The 19,225-nt window shown below is 47.8% G+C and overlaps 1 protein-coding gene and 1 pseudogene across 6 annotated transcripts in view; both read left to right on the forward strand.

Annotated features, from left to right (window-relative positions):
- Nucleotides 1-19,225, forward strand: part of LOC144098739 (uncharacterized) — a 104,346-nt gene that overhangs the window by 63,779 nt on the left and 21,342 nt on the right. The window lies entirely within an intron of this gene.
- On the forward strand, nucleotides 4,420-4,517 carry LOC144099673 (U2 spliceosomal RNA; annotated as a pseudogene).

Genomic DNA, 19,225 nt, shown 5'->3' on the forward strand with positions numbered 1-19,225 from the left:
CAGACGAGATCAACTTTCTGGTAAATTTTTTTTTTTCCGTTGTACCCCGCCGAACAAGGATGCTTGATTCTTCACCCGATCTACTCGAACTGGACGCGAGTGTTTCTGTTGAATCTATTCGTTTGCTGTCCACAAGGTTCGGCCTTTTGACCGCTCGTACCTGAAAACGTTCGGCCCATGACCTCAGCCCCGATTCTGCGGTTGTGAAAATTTGTACGTACATTCCCGTCGTAGCTGCTCGCGGTGGCTTCAGTGGCTTAGGCTGTTGAGCTTTCCGGAAGAAAAAAAAGCTGAAAATTTATGCCTCCTGTATCTTTTCTACCTCCCCCTTTCTGAACATTGTGGGAACGAACCCCTTCTTATTCAAGCTGGAGAACTGCGACACAGATTTTGGAGAAGGGAAAACGCAACAAATGTGTATGGCACCGATGTATTTACTGTGGTGCTTGCGCGCCTCACATACTCTATATACGATCGCTTAAAGTTCCCGCATACGCCTTCTTAGCGTGAGTGTGCAGTAAAGAAGAAAAAAATGTGAGTAATGTACTACGACACTCCAAAGCTGTACACCGTCGACTATGTATCACGTCGTATAGGGGAGATCTGCGTATTAATTAAGACCACCTGTGGTTCCTTAACGTTCACCGATCTAAACGTCCGTGCAGGGGCGTCTTTGCATTTCGCCTCCGCCATCGAAACGGCATCGATCGTTCGATCTCGTGCTCAGCAGCAGCCGGACAGCCATAGCAATTCACAGTGAGCAGCGATCGCTGCGCGGTCTGGCGCAGAAGTCAAAGAGCGCATGGAAAACGCGTAACGATATCCGAGTGCGCGTTCGTTGTGAACGGGCGCTCTCCTTCCCAGCGTGGACCACGCCAGGTGGCCGTTATTTATGTGATGCGCGCAGAGGCGAACCGCCGACCTTGAACGGGGATCAGCGCTCGGTCCTGAGGAGATGGTTGAACCGCAGTCGCTGACCGTTATTACGTTCCGTCATCGTTGCATGGTAGGTCAGTGCCGATTGTGAGTCAGATAATTTGTTATTTCATTTTTTTTGTGGTAAAGATGCTAGCGAGGTCCGCCTCAGCTTTGTTTGTTGTTCAGTCAGCATAGATCTGTATTGTGCATCGCCACCATCATCGAGCTAGGGAAAAAAAAAAAGTTTTGAAAACATCTAGACGGAGGCCTCTAACTCCTGCGACAACGTGGAGTATAGTTTTTCAGATACATTAAAAAGCACAGCCCTGGGCCCGTGTAAATGAAAATAAGGGAGGATTGCACCATTTGTATCCAAGAACACTATGTCCAACCCATCTCCTTGCAACAAAAATTATGAATATACCACTTCCCCATAATGAAATATCATTCCTCTAACGCATAAACAGATTACACATGCCCGTGTCTTACTTTGGGACTTTGAACATCACATATACCAAATACCATTTGTTGCGAGCATACTATAGGCTCCATATAGGCCATCCGCTTTCTCAGAAACTGTGGTTTGCAGTGCGGCTTTCGATCTGCGATCGATCGCCTCCATCATGCGCTTACGTGGGTCATGGAGGCTGTCCTTGCGTACCTCACTGTGTCGTGACTACCGGCGGTTGCTCCATGTGTCGTGACTGTAGGACGCATTATCTCTGCATCCTCACAAAGAATTGCATTGCGCCACTGAGCGGCCACAAATATCATATCGATTGCGCCCAAAATTGTGCCTGTCCACTATCCGGGGGCTTTCTCCTACCTCTTAATTTTCATTTTTAATCTACAATATCGTCTTAAAGCATGGCTTCTATATATAGAGATATAGCTGTGAGCGACCGATCACCTTAAGATAACGCAGACGCATATCATGCAAACATGATGTGCAGAATTGGGGTCCGTCATATTTTCACCTTGTTTTTTGTTGGTTTTTTTTTGCTGGTGGAAGGTGTTATGGCAGCGCGTTTGCGTAGAATATAATCAAGAGAGTCTAATTTTAATGTGAATTTGGAGAAATTTGCTTTGAGCGAAAAGAGAACGTGATATGCCGATTAACTTAGAGGGACACCATTGTTACGTCACGCTTCTACCCACTTGCAGCATTTTGCTTTGCTGTTAACGGTGTTTGGAAATTGTCTTCAGCTGAAGTTCGGCGTTACGTTATGGGGGACAAAAGTCTCTGCACCACGTGTTTCGAAAACAAAGCCGCTGGAGTTAAAAGTCGGTGAAAGAAGTTGTGGAGGTGAAAGTCAAAATGCTCTTTCACCTCCACAAATGTGGCCGTCAACCGGCGGCTAATAACAGAGCTATCGGCTTCATTGACAGAACACATGGTCTAGGGACTTTTGTCCCCGACTGTACATGCAGCATGGCAGATACGCATCTGCGATGCGCGTAGAATAGTTGATGATATAGGACGGGACATAAGGGCAGGGAACAGAGTTTCGCTGCGCCATTAATAGCTGGCTGCTCACGCACGAGCAGATACAGAGCCAATACTGATTTTAATTCGTCAGGTGGAGGCTCCGTATCAGCACTGATGAATAGTTCTCTCCATTGAATGGAAATGTCTAGTGGGCTTTCTACAACGGGCGCCTATAAGAGGCATCAATCACGGTGCGCGACGAAGGCGTCTCTTGAACTCCGCCGTCGAAGCGACAACGCGCTCAGTCAGGTAACTTTATTTTGGAGTCAGATTAAGACCCCAGAAGGCGGGTCGTCTGTTAGGCTAAAACACGCTGTTTATCTAACTCGGCCGAGTTTAGCCAAGCTTTCCAGGATGTGGCTGGGGGATGACGAAAATAAGATGTGGTTTGGGCGGGGTCCCACGCGAAATGCATATGCTAGGTGCCTGCGATCTGATGAAGATCCTTCGCATCGAGGTTCCCGATTCCCAAGCCCCGGAGGCCATGCCACCCACCGTTATCTTCCGGTGCGAGGGGAAAAAAAACAAAATTAACAAAAAGAGGAGAAAGCCGTGTGGGAAGCGTCCTGAGCGCGGGGTATGTCTCCAGAGCCTCAGGAGCGAACAGAGCCGCTCGGAGCCGTCGGGCCCACCGACGAAGGTGAGGGACGAAAGCAAAATCGACGAGACACAGAAACTAAAAGTGCTCCCGTAGAAGGTCTCTCCCCGCACTTTTCTTCCCTACTTTCTTCCTCGCCGCCAGCAACTGCCACAACCACTGCGACCGCTGAGACGGCGTTGTCTCCTTCTGCACTCAATGCCTGCGGCCCTGTCTGCCTACTTCCACAGCGGGCGTTCTTTACCCACTCCGTGTGAACCTGAGGCGGTGCGAGGAGCAGCCAAGGGTGTCCGCCAAGTGTTGCCAGAAAAATGGGGGGGTGAGTGGTGGAGGGGAACAGGCTGTCGTAGCGTGGGAGGGAAAGGGGAGGCTTTTAAAGGCAAATTACTCCCTCTCCCGTCGCCTCCCCCACGTCGTCGCCCTGTCTTCCACTCAAGGCGGCGACGGCGGCGGGGACACGGCGGTGGACGGAGAGGCGACGCGTGCCGTCGCCAGCGTGGCGGCAGCCCGCGGGCGACGCCTGTCCCGGTCTGCTGCCGCCGCACCACGCGCCGATCCTTCGGGGGATCCTCAAGTTGCATGCGTCCCGCTGCGCTCCCCCCCTCCAACCGAGCGCGTTCCCTTGTCTGTCTTCGTCTACGCGCCCGGTGGCTCTCCTCGTCGTTTGGGTGGGAGGCAGCGGCCTGTGGTGGAGCGGGGTGCAGTTCATTGCCTCTCCCAGTTGTGCAGCACCTCTGGGCGCACGTGTTTTGTATTAAAGCTTGCTGTTGGTGTAGTCGTTTCATTGTCAGCTGTGGACTACACGTGAAAGTTGCGATCGCGCATGTATGCGCTTCGGTTGTTGTGAACCCTCGCGGCGAAACGTGTGGTTCGGATGAAGTTTCGTTCGCTGGAGTGGGGGGTGGCGAGATTTCTTCAAGCTGAAGGACAACAAGTACCAGATTAGCCGGCAGCATTACGGCGTTCGACCGTCGTCTGTAAAGATTCCTTTATTTTTATTCTTTTCGCCCCTCAACCGTTGCAACCGACCACACGCAATGTCAATGCTGATAACCAGCAATTTATCCCCAATAAGCATTGCCGGTTTTCAGCTTAGAACGCCAGCAGGTGAGGAGTTAATCACTAGCTTTGACTCATGACCGATGAGGCAGCACCAGCACCGAGGGGTGCAGCTCTCGATGTACCAGCAGATATCACCAGCTATCTCATTTTGTTATTTATTTGAACCTCAAGGGTCCCTGGCGGGACATTACATGAGGGGTGGGCGCAAGAACAGCAGTTAACAATGAATGTTACATGGGAATCATGACGATGACAAGGCTTCCTCGATGGCAGTCTTGAAATGGGCTGGATCAGAGATTAGTGCTAAGTCGCAGGGAAGGTCATTCTGCCACGAGTCCCATTTGGATCCAAGATATTAAACTTATTTTTGGAAATGTGGCGGAGTGCTTGAAGCTTGCTTCACCTCCGCCTAAGGTTGGCCCGATACTGCACTGCCTCTGGGATCGGCCAGGGGCCTTATAGCGCGCGTCTTTTCTTTCACTCTTTGCCCTCCTCTCTTTCAACTCTCCTACTTTCTGCACGTGGCAGCGATTGTGGCTCGGCTTGAGCCAGTGGGCAGGCCTGTGCACTTTCCTTTTCCTTCTTCCTGACAACAGCAAGCAAGCACCGATGAGTCACCACCTTTGGAAGCCAAATTTTATCTCCGTGTTGTACACTCGTATCTCGATGAATGCCTGGCCGATAATTATTTTGCTTTAGTCCCAGAATTGCAGCCCAGCGCACTGGATTGAGACAGCAATGTTTGCGGGCGACTTCTTCAGCAAGAGCGCTTTCTTACGCCCTTCCGCCTGTGTACAGGGAGCGGGATGGCACACAACTCGGTGCTCGCGCTGTCGCTCGCCCTCGCGGCGGTTCCCGTCCGAACGGGGGGCGCGACGCTTCTTCCTCGGTGACACTCAACAGGTCCTGGTCCGCGCCGTCGCTCCCCGTTCGGATCGCGTTGCCCGCCGCCACGCTGGTGCCAAGTGGTCCTCCACCGCCGGCGCCCGACGGCCCCGGCAGCAGACTTCATCTTTCATTCGGGAGAACGTGCTGCTGCCTTCCGCCGCGCCGGACAGGCCTGATGGGGTCGGCGACGAACGCCGAATGGAGGGGTCGAGGGAAGAGCTCCGAGACGAGCTTCATCGCAACCCCCCCCCCCCCCCCCCTTCCCCCTCCGCCCGTTCCGCGCTTACCCTCCGCATTTCCTCTCACCGCTTCCTTTGTTTTGCTTTTTTTCGTTCCTTCGCTTCTTCTGGACCGCCATCAGCCCCCCCTCCCGTAGCCTCCGCAGCGAACTGCCGAAACATCGGCAGCTAACCTGATGGCTATCTCGCTCTAAAACGCGAGAGGTGCCTTTCTGTCCGCACTCTGGGTCATGGAATATCGCGACCTCCCCGGCCGCAGTTTTCGTTTCCGCCCCCCCTCTTTCTCTCTCTCTCCCCCCACTCTCTTCTTTTCGGTCCTCTTATCTCTCGTTATGCCCTTTTTGTTGATTGATGGTGGCGCCTTTGTTGTCATCACTCGCCTTTTAAAGGACTCCGCCGTCTCTCTTCCTGCGTTGCCGTTCGACGCAGCGCCTCAATATTGAGACCCGCGATGTCGCGCTTGGGTGAGATTTGCTCTAAATTGATTTTGCCCGCACGTCGTCCTTTTCCAAATTCCATTCTTTCTTTCCCTTTTAAAGTTGACTCTCGCCTATGTTTCTCGACGTTGTATTTTTTTTTTTTTGCGCCGCATCTTTCAGTGAATCTATACCGCGGACTTTATGTGACGGGGAAACTCAGTTTGCTATTCGCGATCCATTTATACCAGAAACTTTAGAGGTCGTATTTGAGAGGTGGCAGTCCGGACCACTTTCCTTCTAGTTTAGTCACCAATGATTAGTAATGTGCTATTCACACCTACTTCAGAGAAAACCCTCCCTGCTCGTCTGATGCAGTGTTCTACACGTCTGTCTTATATTGTTGACAGAGAGAGAGCGAGCGAAAATCACTTTGTTAAAGATCTACAGATTAAGCGCTCGAAAGATCCTGACCTTGAAGCACTAGGGCGTGCTGGTCGTACAGTTATCCTAAGGAGCCTTAAGTTGGCCCGACGCCAGCCAGGTACTGCAGGTTGTTGGCTATTATGCTTTAACTGGGTTTCCACTCAAGAAGAAAACTTGACAAAGTACAAAAACACGCACGCAAGAGCTGTGCCACCCAGTTGAAAGTGACGGCAGAGCCTGCACCAAAATATAACAAAACTTCCTTTGCTCCTTGAAGCTAGCTTGACATCTGGCCTAGTTCCTGATGTGACTGTCAGTCAAGCATGTGAGAACCGGCGGCAGGCCAGAAACACATGGAATGCACCGCAGACGCCGACTCGTTACTAAACGTTCATGAGAGGAAAACAGATGTTTTTTTTTTCTTGAATTTAGTCGCGCGTTTTTGGGCATTTATTTTTCACGTCTTTACTTTTGACTCGTTAAATTTTTCGCCCGTAGTAAACGCTCAGTTGAGGGTTGGCGCCTGTTGCAGCGTGTTGTTGTGCCCTTGGTTTTCCATCATTCTGCGATGTTTGCCTACCATGTCCATCTGTATTCCTCCTCGCAGCAGCAGAAATTGTCGTTGTTGGTGGTGGTGGTAGTGGTTTTGTTAAAAATAATAGTAAAAAGGAAGGAAAACATTTTTGCTAGCCCCGGCATCTGCCATCGATACTGAAGCACCTGAGCTGGGGCAGCGAAAATAAAGGATAGTTGCTAGCGGCACAATTTTTGCTGTACTGCACGGTTGCCAGATGCTCCGCTGCGACCGCTGAAATTTTGCTGTCAGAACAGAAAGCGCGTTGTTATGACTGCTGCGTACAGTGGAGCTCTACAGAATCGTCAAGAGATAATTGCGTCCCGAAATACTATCATTTTAGGATGTAACTACAAAAACACTCTCTAGTCTCTTTCTAGTGGACATCAATGTGATAGTCGAAGAAGCAAGTACGGGCAGGGCCTATAAACTGACTTGACTTCCATTCTGCTGAACGATGACTTCTCTCTATTTTGCAGTAATTCCCAGCATTGGAACGTTCGAAAGAGGCAGGCGAATCGACCTCTCATGTCTTATATACTGCATTAAGTAGGCTTAGTCGTACGCTATACTGCTTGCTATATGCAAAACAGAACGCACTTCGTGTTGACTCTTTAATTGCGTGCAGCGCCAGCAAATACCACACAAAACCTGATATGATGTTCTCCAGTTCTTCAGTAAAAGACGACTAAGGAAGGTCCGACGTGCTTTTCCTGTGCCGAATTCTATTTTGACGCGAACTATGAGTGACCATGTGCGGTTTCATCTCTGGCAACGACTGTTCTTGTGTTACACCTCGCAACACTAATACAAGCTAAACATTCGCTTGTAAGCAGCAAATGTTAAGAGCGACAGAACTTTTGTAGCTGGCTTGGAGATGAACGTCATAGGGATATGAATCGTATTTTCTACCACGTACTGTTTCTTTAAAGAATTTGTACTACTTTCAGCGCTGAGGTAGGCCTCGAAAATAGATTTTATGCGAGGAGTAGGTTAAAAACAGCAGAGAAATAAATTCGTTAAAAATGCAGCAAAACGTAATAATGCTCAAATTCCTATTCATCGAAATGATCACACAGGATTCGGATAATGGGCTTATGCTATTGCATAACGAGTAGCCAAGTGTAGAGAAAACTATAACTAAAAGGACGGTAAAATTCCGTAAAGGCCCAAATAAATATATTTATTTACGCGTATACGCAGGTTCAAGTGTTTCAACAGAGCCGCGCAAGGTCAGGTTGAAAATTAGTTACGGCAGTTAGTAAGAACTTATTTTGTCCTAAAGACAATCTACTCGGGGATGTTGTTGCTGAGCATACCCAGTAATTCTGGACAAAATCATTTTTTGAGCAGGAAACCGTTTATGAACGCAATTTTTTTCATATAATGTAAAATTTCACTATAACAATCAATATATCCGCAGGTCACCCAACGCAGTCTTTATTTTGTTTTTTCTATGCACGTTTTTTCTATCGTCAAAAGCGTTCCCCATTGGTTTTCTATGGCAGTCTTAAGTGTTCAATGCGATCGCTAGAAACACTTTAAAGGAAAGATTTTGCTAGATATCAAAATAATAGACCATTACCTTCAATATTTCCGTAACAGTGTCTTGCAATTTTCTAATTTACAAAATTTTTCTCGGAGAAAGCTGGACTTGAAGTTACCAGAATAGTTTCGACCAAAAGTTTTTGGGAAATTGGGTCTTCTGCTGAGTTTGCTCAAGACGATGTGCTGGGGCTAGTTGGTACACCCTGCTTCACTTCACCACAGCACACAGTTGAACCCTTGCCCTGCAGCAGATCCTTTGGCCTGACGTCTTTTGAACGAGACTATAAGTGACCACAAATAGTCATCCTGAACGGGCTGCCAACTTCTCTTCTTACCCCGACAGGTTCTTCAAAGCTTCTGATCGCCTTATCCAGTAATTTTATCCATGCATTGTTCAACTTTACCACAGGTACTGATGCCGTCAACAAGACAGCATCATCGGCCCGCTGACTTTATGGCGCGCTGTCGGAAAGGCCACGACTTTTACGTTGGTCACTTTAGCTCGGTCGTGTATTTTCCAGATCAGACGAGCCTTGAATCATCATCAGTGCAAACGTATAGAGAACACATCTCAAACGTACGGTAGCTTTTTTTTTTCTTATAGTGCTAATTGCGTTGAGAACTCGTTCCAGGGTAACATTCCATTGTCGAAACTGAAAATAGCAGCGTTCTTGATCAATACCGGGACGCTTGCAAGCTAAGACGAGAGGCCCGACAGCACATATGCTAACTTGCAACTTTATGCGTAGATCGTGCAGGTGTTGCTTTGTAATGTCCAGCGTAGAAAATCAAAGAAAGCAGCTGTCTACATCGAAAGTCACCATCCACTGCATCCTTCATCTGCTTTCCACGGCGCAAAAGGCAAATCCCTCTTTTTTTTTTTTTTTGGCAGCTATAGAGGAGGTATGCTGACACAGTCATCCTTCCGTTCTGTTTTCTCAGATTTGATAATCGTACTTGTACTTGAACTCCTGTACTTCTGGTTATGACTTTATATTTATTCACAACAAGAATGCAGCTGTCCCAAGGCATGTGGCTCAACATTCATGCAAGGGTGGTCAAACGGGCTAGTTGGTAGCTCATATTTGCAAAAAACAGCGCACCTTTAGACACGGACAGAGGCAGATATAACGACACAGCGCTGCGTCGTTATATCTGCCTCTGTCCGTGTCTAAAGGTGCGCTGTTTTTCCAAATATCAACATTCATCACACTGCAATTAAAATTATGTGGACAGGCATAACGAATAACATGGCCACTATCTTAACTGTGTCGTGTTCTATGCAGAAAACAGCGTATGTGGCATAGAACACTGTCGATAGTAGTGAAGGGAATTAGTTGTAGTGAGTTACGAATAAGTGCGCGCTTGTGCGCGCACTTATTCGTAATTTGGCTTCCTTTGTTCGGACATTTGCGTCTTTCGAACAACGACAACAATATCAGCAGCTTCGCCCTCGGGCTGACATCGCAGAATGCGATGCCAATCCTAACTTGTGCTACGCTGGTGCCCTGACGCGCAGTGGCTATGTAAAATATACGCAATGCCGGCGTTTATAAATGGCGACTTCCGAGAAGTGCTAGGATGTACAGCTCTGATCTGGACCAGAGAAATTTGTCAGCGCCATAGGGCGTTGTCAAAAATCTTTCGGCAGGGAGGAATCTTTCTGCGTCTCCGGGATAAGGACATATGGCATGAGGGCAAGAAAGTAATGCAGCATATTCTCGATGTCTAAACAGCATGTCGTATCGAGTCGTTGCAGCTTCATTAGGCTGAAACCGTTGAGAATGGCGTCTGTTGGACTTCTCAAAAAGAGACCTACAGAGATGCATGAAACCTTGTACGAAACTGAGTGATGTTGACTTTCCGTCTCAACTGGCGTGGAAACAGAAAAGAAGAATGAAACAAGGATGGAGACGCATAAAGAGAGAGAGAGAATGAAAACGCCGCTGCTTCTTCACTTTGACCGCGCACGTCAGCTGCAACGGCGGCTTGACGCAAGCACAAGACCACGTAGCGGCGACCCCGCTCAGAAAAGAAAAATGCAGCTAATCATTGGGCCAACAAAGACTACGATGATGATCCCGGCTCGACTTCTAAAGAGCGACGACACGACTCGAATCGGAAGGACGCCGAATTGTCGAAATACTCAAACGCACGACGACAGCAGGAAGGAGGCCGGACGAGAAAATTAAAGACCAAGAAAAATACGCTATAAAGAAGGAGAAAGAGAGAACACGAGCGACGCAGAGAAAGAAACATGTGCTCATTGTCCTCTCTGTGTGTCGTCGTCTCTGTGGGGGCCTCCGCGAAGGGGGTGATCTGGTGGCGCCATCTCGGGGAGCGACGTCGTCGCTGCTGGGACTGCGGCGGCAGCCGTTATCCACCGGCCATCATCATGATGCATGGACGCGGAGGGAGAGAGAGGAATGGTGAGAGAGAAAGAAGGAAAGGATGGGTAGGCTCGTTACGGCGACCACGGCAGGCGGCGCTGGCGGCAGCTGCTACCCGAGACGGCTCTCCACTCTCTCAGCGGTAACAGCAGCAGCAGAAGCAACAGCCGCGCTGGTGGCAATGGTGGGCGCCGGGCAAACAGACGCTGGATGACCGGCGTGTACGTGACTTGCAATAGTAACGACGACGCCTTTCTCTTTCGCCCGCCCTCGCCCTTGTCCATTCTGAGTGGCGCCCCAACTGCGCATGCGCCCACCAAACGCTCCCTCCCGCCCCCCTCAACAACGACTTGCCGTCGGCGTGAGTGAAGCCGCTCGCTAATGCGTTGCCCGTGGAAACCAAAAAAAACAACAACGAAAGAACGCCAGCGAGGGAGGAAAGAGCGAAGGGGAAAGGAGGAAAAAGTAGCGAATGACAAAAGAGCGGAAATTGCGGCTAATAAATTGCGCTCTCCCACGTATTCTTTCAAAGGACACATCGCGAATGCGGCTGCCCGGTCGAAGGTGTTACGGGATTGATCGAAAGGGAAGCGGCGGTCATTTCTTTTGCTCCGTCCCTTTCAGCTGAGTGGTTTCGAGAGAGTTTTGGGCGAGTGCGGCGAACAGAGGGGAAGGACATTTGCGCGGCGCGGTGTGGGAAGCCCTTCCTCTTCTCTTCGCTTTCTTCCCCCTTCCAGCTTCGTTCCAACGGAAGCCGAGAGGTCTGTTAACTGGCAGCCCATTGCTGATAGAGTAAAATGATAGGCTTTCAATCGGGAATGTGGTGCTGTGCCTACTAGTGGAGGTTGCGTCTTCCTTGGTGGCCTCATAGTTCTGTTCATTTCCCCCCTTTTTTTTTGCTTATCGTGCCGTTTTGTTTGTCTCATTTCACGACTGTTTACACACTGCTTTTCAAACTGTAATGAACGCCTCCCTCGCGTGGGGAACTTGCCATAGTACGCTCCCGATACTCGCTAACTTTCTGTCACAATTAGCTCTACTGATTAAACCGTGTGTAGCATTTCGCCTGCGAACGAACTTAGATGTACTTTTTCACGTGTGAGGAACGTTGAAGTGGTACAAGAAAAAAAAAAGGAAAAAATGGTCGTAAAGAGGAGGAAAGAGGCCGATGACCTACGCACATGCCTACCTCAATCGAAATTGACTTCGCATAAAACAGACATGTTATATGAAATCTCATTATGTTTATACACATATTTACATTAGAACTATGCATATGCGCATGCGTTATAAATGCCTTTGTTTATATTATTTTATTTCACAGTTACAGCTATTCTCATGGTTACATTTGCCAGAAGAATAAGAGTTCTAGTGTAGCACTTAGCTCATTATATGTTAAAACTATGCTGAACATTTTAAATATGTAAGATTTTGTAATAGTATATGTATATTCGAAATACGAATGTTTGGTGAAAGATTGTTCATAACAATATACGTACCGGCAGTCGTGGTGCAATGAGCTTGATGTGCAGTGCACGCGAAGATGATAATTAACAAGGACTGCTGGATAACGGCATAGTCGCTGAGCCATGCGGCGATTCGCAAAAACGGCATGCGTAAACACAAGGAAATAATACACACACTTTTTAGAATCTCATTCACTACTTACCGCATTCATCATATATGACTTATATCGCCACCAATACTCTGCGCACAGAACTGCTGCACACAGCGTTTCATGAACTACGGACACCAAATTTTTACTTCCGAATTTTCTTCTTCATAATGGCGCGTAAGAAATGATTTCACATGGATCACAACATAGCACTCGCTTGTGCACGTCCGTTGAAGCGTCTATTATTAAATTTGTTGTGTCGTTTTTCAGTTTGGATTTCAGGAGCTGAACGGTGGCTTTGTCATGAAAGTTTAGTTTACGTTACGTGATGCATTAGAAGCTGCGATATAATCGCTGCATCGTCGTTTTAATTAATCAAATCCCTTGCACCAGGCTGGCCCAAGAACCTGAATGACAGCGAACTGGCAGGTAACTATAATATCGTTGATTTTGTATGCTTCACATGACCTAAACTGACTTTTGATGCCATGACCACCATTCGGCTGTTGAAACCGTTATAGGAACGAGACAAGAATTGAGTTATAATATTTTTACCGAGCGCAGGCGATTTCCACTCAGCGATTTGTATTTACTATCTTCGGCTTCATTAAAATGATGTCTTGCACATCATTACAAACGATAATAAGCAACCAAAATTTGCTGCCTGTGATCTTTTAACGTGGTAGGCCTTCCGGAGGCCAAGAAGCTCGAGACAGGAAGTTCTGAGCGCATCTGCTGAAGGAGAGATAAAAAAGCCCGCGCGTGGGTAGTTCGGGCAGTTTTGCAGTCGGAGGTTGATTGCTCCGTCGACGAAACTTGCCGGCCTACCTGAAAAAAGAGATGCGAGCCCTCTCTCGCAGTATACAAAGATAACTCGCGTCACTGCGAGTTATTTCATATCGGGCAAACGGGTGCTCACTCAGTCGCGAACGCCGCGGATGACGATTAATCAACCGCAGTGTATTTGGTGCTGTTTATTTGTTGTTATCTGGGACGAACCTTTAAGCTCGCCTCTGGTTTTGAGATCGACTGCTGCCATGAATATTCGTTAATAAATGTCTGGTTTTATTTCTGTTTATACATGACCGCGTTTACACGAGGGTAGCTCGTGCGGTCCGTGAAGGATGGTGGCGCCTGTAAGAAAAGGAAGCGGGAGGATAGGAGGTGAAATTGAATTAATTTAAGAAATGGGCAATTGATACGTTTGCTTAATAAGGCTTAGAGCGTCAGGGTAAACCAGTGTCATTGATAAAAGCGACAAAATGAAGGAAGAACAAATGTCGGAGGGCTTATTATAGAGTAACATGCTTAAAAATGTTGGATGCCATCATCCATGTGCAAACAGAAAGAAATTCGAAATAATAATAATAATAATAATAATAATAATAATAATAATAATAATAATAATAATAATAATAATAATAATAATAATTGGTTTTGGAAGAAAGGAAATGGCGCAGTATCTGTCTCATATATCGTTGGACACCTGAACTGCGCCGTAAGGGAAGGGATAAAGGACTGAGTGAAAGAAGAAAGGAAGGAAGAGGTGCCGTAGTGGAGGGCTCCGGAATAATTTCGACCACTGACATCGCCGCGGTGGCTCAGTGGTTAGAGCGCTCGGCTACTGATCCGGAGTTCCCGGTTTCGAACCCGACCGCGGCGGCTGCGTTTCGATGGAGGCGAAACGCTAAGGCGCCCGTGTGCTGTGCGATGTCTGTGCACGTTAAGTTCGAAAACCGCACTCCTCGAATTCTGAATAGTGCGTGTGTGTATCAGGCTGGGGTAATGAGAATATTTCAGTCAAGGGAAGACGATGGATATTCGTTCTGAACCATTGATGAAGGACTGGGCCTGCGCTCTGACCTCTTTGACTATGGATGTTCGTTTTGCACAACTCATGAAATGGCGGGATTATGCTGTAAGCTGCTGCCGTGGATGCTCGTTCTGTACACCACTGGTAAAGGGCAAGCTGGGCTCACGCTATAACTTCTTAAACTGGACATTCGCTCTGCCCGACTGATTAAAGGCGTGGCTTATACTAAAACCCGCCGGACTGTAGATATTCGTTCTATATACCACTGATGAAACACTCTGGTTATGCTAAAATCTGCTGGACTGTGGATATTCGCTATGCATCACTGTTAAAGGCTGGGTTTTTGCTATAGCTAAGGGTTAGACATCGCGGTTTTTATTTTCATGAAATTAGTGTACTTTTTCGGTGTTTACGGTGTCTTTGGTTGCATATTATTTCCTACGGATGAATTTTTTTTTTCGTGACATAATGTGGTATTCTTGTGCTTTCAAAAGACACAGCTTATCTTGGCTCTTTCGTTAGCATGAGCATTCTATTTACTAATAATAATGCCAAAAGCTCGTTAATAGTTGGTAAAGCACTGATAACAGTGCTTGCAGAAGGAAATGCTATCGCCAGTAAAAAAAAAAGTAATGAAACTTAAATTATACAGCACTTAAACAGAAACGCATGTAGAAGTTGATTTGGAAGCTCGGTTGCCATGTTATCCCTGGGACGTTAATTGAGCATGAGGGTAGGGCAAACGGGTGATGACAGCGAACAGCTAATAGATGACGTTTGTAGACGGTATGGGGCCTTCCAGTCTGCAAAGCCGTGTAAGGTAGCGGAGCGGTGCCTCAAAACACACGACTGCGCTACTTAATCGAACGGTTAACTCACCATGCCCTTGGTTTCCGCGCTTAGTTAATCCTCTCCTCTGATTGTGTGCAACTCTTGCTAGGTGACCATCTAGCTGCGGCGCCAATTGAAATAATACTGGCCTTTTGTAAGTGAAGACCGAATTTCGAAAATTTAATCCGGCGTGCTTTTATATATCTACTTTAAGTTTAAACGGAAAATACCAATCTTTCGCTATAACCTGCTGTGCAGTTACGAAGCACAGTTATAACACCGTGCTCTGCACAATAAGAAACAGAGTGCTTCACATGGCAATGATCTCGACAGCAAGCTGTACATGTCAGACTGCAAACCAGTACAAGAGAAACACGAAGTCACTGCGCTTGGCTGCGCATTCATCGCACAATATTGTGTCCTTTGTAAACTTGCGTATATCATCTTTTGGAAATGCTTACGGCAAGCCGTCGGAGACGTACTTTTAAATAAGGTCGCTAAAGCACAGGCAAAACCCACGGAAAATGGCGGGACAGTCCTTTCCTTGCGGGAATGCTTACTGGCTTCCTAACGGATTTTCTCGTGTCTAACGTTTAGAAGATGAGAAGTCATGTACTTCCTAAAATCACTTGGCGCCACGTTTTTATACTGGAACCGGCTCCTCTTGCATCCCACAGCGCACGAAGACATGTAGCAGAGTATGGCGCGTTTTTCCGCGACACACCTCACTCTATCCACATTTAGGGTTCCGATGGGGCACGGCGCGGGGGCCAGGGAACCTGGAATTTCGTGTCTATCTTGCCCGATCAGACTCGTGGACCCGCTTGATGTTCGGGTCACTATAGAGGACTAAACGACGCCGCCACGACCACAGATGCTGCGAGGGCCCTCCCGATGGCTGGATAACCGTCGCGTGGGACATTTTGAAAAAGACCAGCATGGCAGCGAGGGCACGGGCAAAGTTTCGACGGCCTTGCGTCGACGTGTTTTCGGTGCTCAAGTGAACGATGTCCTTTCTTTTATTCCCGATGAGGGGGTTGATTGTGCTCGACGGTCTTTCCGCGCACACCGCCCGCTCTGCTGCGCCTGCCAGCTTTTACGGGCAGTTTGAGAACTTTACAGTACGGGAAACACACTCTAAGCAAGGCATAAAAAACGCTAAAGAGGAAACGAACCGCATACGTTTCTTGTTGCGACATTTTGAATGCTGACCTTACGAAACAGCTCGTAAAAATTAAAGAAAAGTCACTTTGCATTAAGAACCTGCATAGTCTTAGAGACTATAGGTTCTCCGAATGCATTAGTTATCCTCTTAACTATGCGATGGCTGCAATCTGCATACTCCGTATGACAACACAGCTGAGAGCTGGATACGCGAAGAAAATCTTGATTACCATTATGACTCTTCTGGTATCCTAGTCCTCTTTTTTTCAAATATCAGCGACTTTTCGCGTCTCTTGCCGACATATTTCATGTCGCAAAGGCATGTCCCACGGATTAGCTCAATCAACATTGAGTGCAACGTTTTCAATTTACGTCAGTAGCAGCCTACATTTGGCTAATTGTACCTTCTGAAGAGCACGCCTGTACAGTACAATGACACGTATTTACGGCTGGCTGGTTAACATTAAATAACTAATCGACCGGGCCAAGAGGCACGCAGTGGATCGCATTTTTAAATAAAAGGCGCTAACGGACGCATTATCCTTTATCTGTACTAAATGATATCTTCGGCATTTAATTCTCGCCCCAGGAGCGAGATATGCAGATTACCCTTAATGCTAAGAAACTAATGGCACAGGCTGCCACCGCATTTGCGGATGGTTTAATTGGTCACGGCACTCGGCTATGCGTAGCATGGCACCCACATTTGTATCGCCCGGATCTGTGCATTGCGCACCTAGACGCGCCGCCAAGCCACTGCGTCTGGTTAAAAGAGGCCCCACATGTCTGATCCTCATCTCTAAGCCTCCATTTCCTGATGGAACCAGGAAGCTTTCACCCCCAACGCCGGTCCTTACCTCTGGTGGCCTATCTCGACGCTCTGCAACGTTCGCCAGCGGCTGGAGTCGGCATTAAGACATTACCTTCAACGAGAGAGGAAATAATTCTTTCTCGTCCTCTCAACCTCATAGTTGTCCCTTCGCCCTTATACTCCGCCTCACAACTTGCCCGCAGTGCAGTGGAAGCTACACGAGCGCCACGCGACGTCTTCCACAGGCGTCACTATGAACCGCCAACAGTAACTCAAGCAAGCTTTATATGCCTTACACGTGTGTATATTGTTCCCCTGCGCTCGCAAGCAATGCCACGCAGCAGGCGTCGCTTCGCGCTCAGGTAGCTTTCACTGTACTGTGAATGCGTTGCGAGACAGATTGGATGTTATACACCTGCGTCTCTCACTAGAATCACTGAAACCGCGCAATAATAACACATGACATTTCTAGAAGCCATCGCCTAGATCGCGCTCGTAGTTTCCCCTTCGCGGTTCTGTAGCGTCTACAAACGCTGCACCGTTTTTGGCGGGACTGAGTTTGTAGTTGGTATGCCCAGCGCGTTCTCGTGCACATTCTGAGGCGTGCGTCGGCGACAAGCGGTCGCGAGTTTCTCATGACGTTTTTTCTTTCTTCAGATTTTTTTATTTCTCGAGAACACTAACAGCTAAGGCCGGAGAAAAAAGAACACGTGGACGGCTGCAGCGAAGCCGGAAAACAGTTCATTCATATACCTGTAGATGCGTTCAGCTCCTTGTCCGCGCCGCATATAAAGTTGCAAGTCACTTTCGCCCCAAGGCTTTTGTGTCCACAGACGTGTACTGTAAGTGCCAGCGATTTACGGACCGACCGTGTTCCTGTTTCCACGCTCGGAGATACTTGGACAGCGACGGATGTTTGAAAGGCATATGACGCAGCATGGTACGCGTGCTCTCGAAAATGTTGTCCGTCAAACATTTCGAATGCGGACAACGTCCAAATCACGTGATTCCCCCGAAAGTGGTATGGGGAATGAGAGAAGGAAGGGGAATCAACGGCCACGAAGAAAGGGGTGAAAGGGATCGGAGTTCAGTGTGACGCCCATAAATGTTACTCGTAACGAAAAACTCCGTTCGTGTATCTGTTGATTTATTGCATTGGCACCGTCAGATGTGACTTTCGCATCCACCAGAATTGTGAGATGGCTGATCCTAAACGCTTGGAAATGAAACGGAGCCTTTCGTTATGGTTGGAAGCCATGGCGGCGCTTTCTGCCTTCAGTATATACCCATATGTCTGTGCTTCACTATACGAAAGTGCGCTATAGAAAACTAATGGAATGGTTCTATAATAATAATAATAATAATAATAATAATAATAATTGGTTTTTGGGAAAAGGAAATGGCGCAGTATCTGTCTCATATATTGTACTGCTGTTTTATTTTTAAACGTGACCAATGGCCGAGGCATTCTTGTGAGTATACCTACGTGTTTCCTATCCAGGATGATGTACCTAAATATAAGAACTGCAATGCGTGGGTCAGCGCGAGCCTTTTTCTAACGAGAACTCTTGGGGTAAAGCTACCATTTTGGTGATTAAAAATGTGACATAAAGCCGTATCAGCTGTGGTATTTATTTCGCTTCGACTGTAAACGGTGAAACCAGTATTCGCTTGCAAATGTGTTACTGAAAAAAAAATACGTGTACCACATGGTCATAACCAATATTGTCGAGGCATCGTAGACGTCATTGCTGTCGTCATCGACATACAAGTTGAGTTCACTGCAGGTCAAATGCATAAACAACGTTTACTCGCCATTTTGGCTCTCTTCACAACGGCAGTTTGACGAACGAAAGCTTTTCGTCAGTACTGAACGTGTACGGTTCAACTGCACTCAATGCAGGTACCTCCGGCGAAAAACAGCTTGGCTTTGTGGGCCGGACCCAGTCAATAAATGCGCAGGTGCTTGCATATATAGTTTCTCAACACCGGTGCAGTACGCGTGCTCTCTCGTTAAGGATTCACTTCCTCTCCTCGTAGCGATATACTCATCCAGCTTTTCGCGACAGCCTCGGGACCCGTGCGACGCACCGTACGCGTCACGTGCGCGGAGCGAGCGATAGAGGCGATACCACACGCCGGAGTGATTCGCAGAGATCACGCGTGCGGCGTTATTTATATACACGATGGACTTGTGAAGGGAGGCCGCGGGCCGGATTTTCAGGAAAGGGCCGGTGCAGAAACCTGCGCTATTAAAAGGAGGCGCCTCCCAAATTGACCAACGCGCGGAACGCATCAACTATTACTTTGTTCCTGATCTGACGCGAACTCCGCAAGCGTTACCGGAATAGAGAAGAGGTAGACAGCGCCATGGGAAACAGCCCTGCGCCGTGGAAGAGACGAACGCTGTTGGAGATTTTTCTTCTTCTCTCCGTCTAACCCG

Source organism: Amblyomma americanum, chromosome 7 (assembly GCF_052857255.1).
Source record: "Amblyomma americanum isolate KBUSLIRL-KWMA chromosome 7, ASM5285725v1, whole genome shotgun sequence".
NCBI classification, from domain to species: Eukaryota; Metazoa; Arthropoda; class Arachnida; order Ixodida; family Ixodidae; genus Amblyomma; species Amblyomma americanum.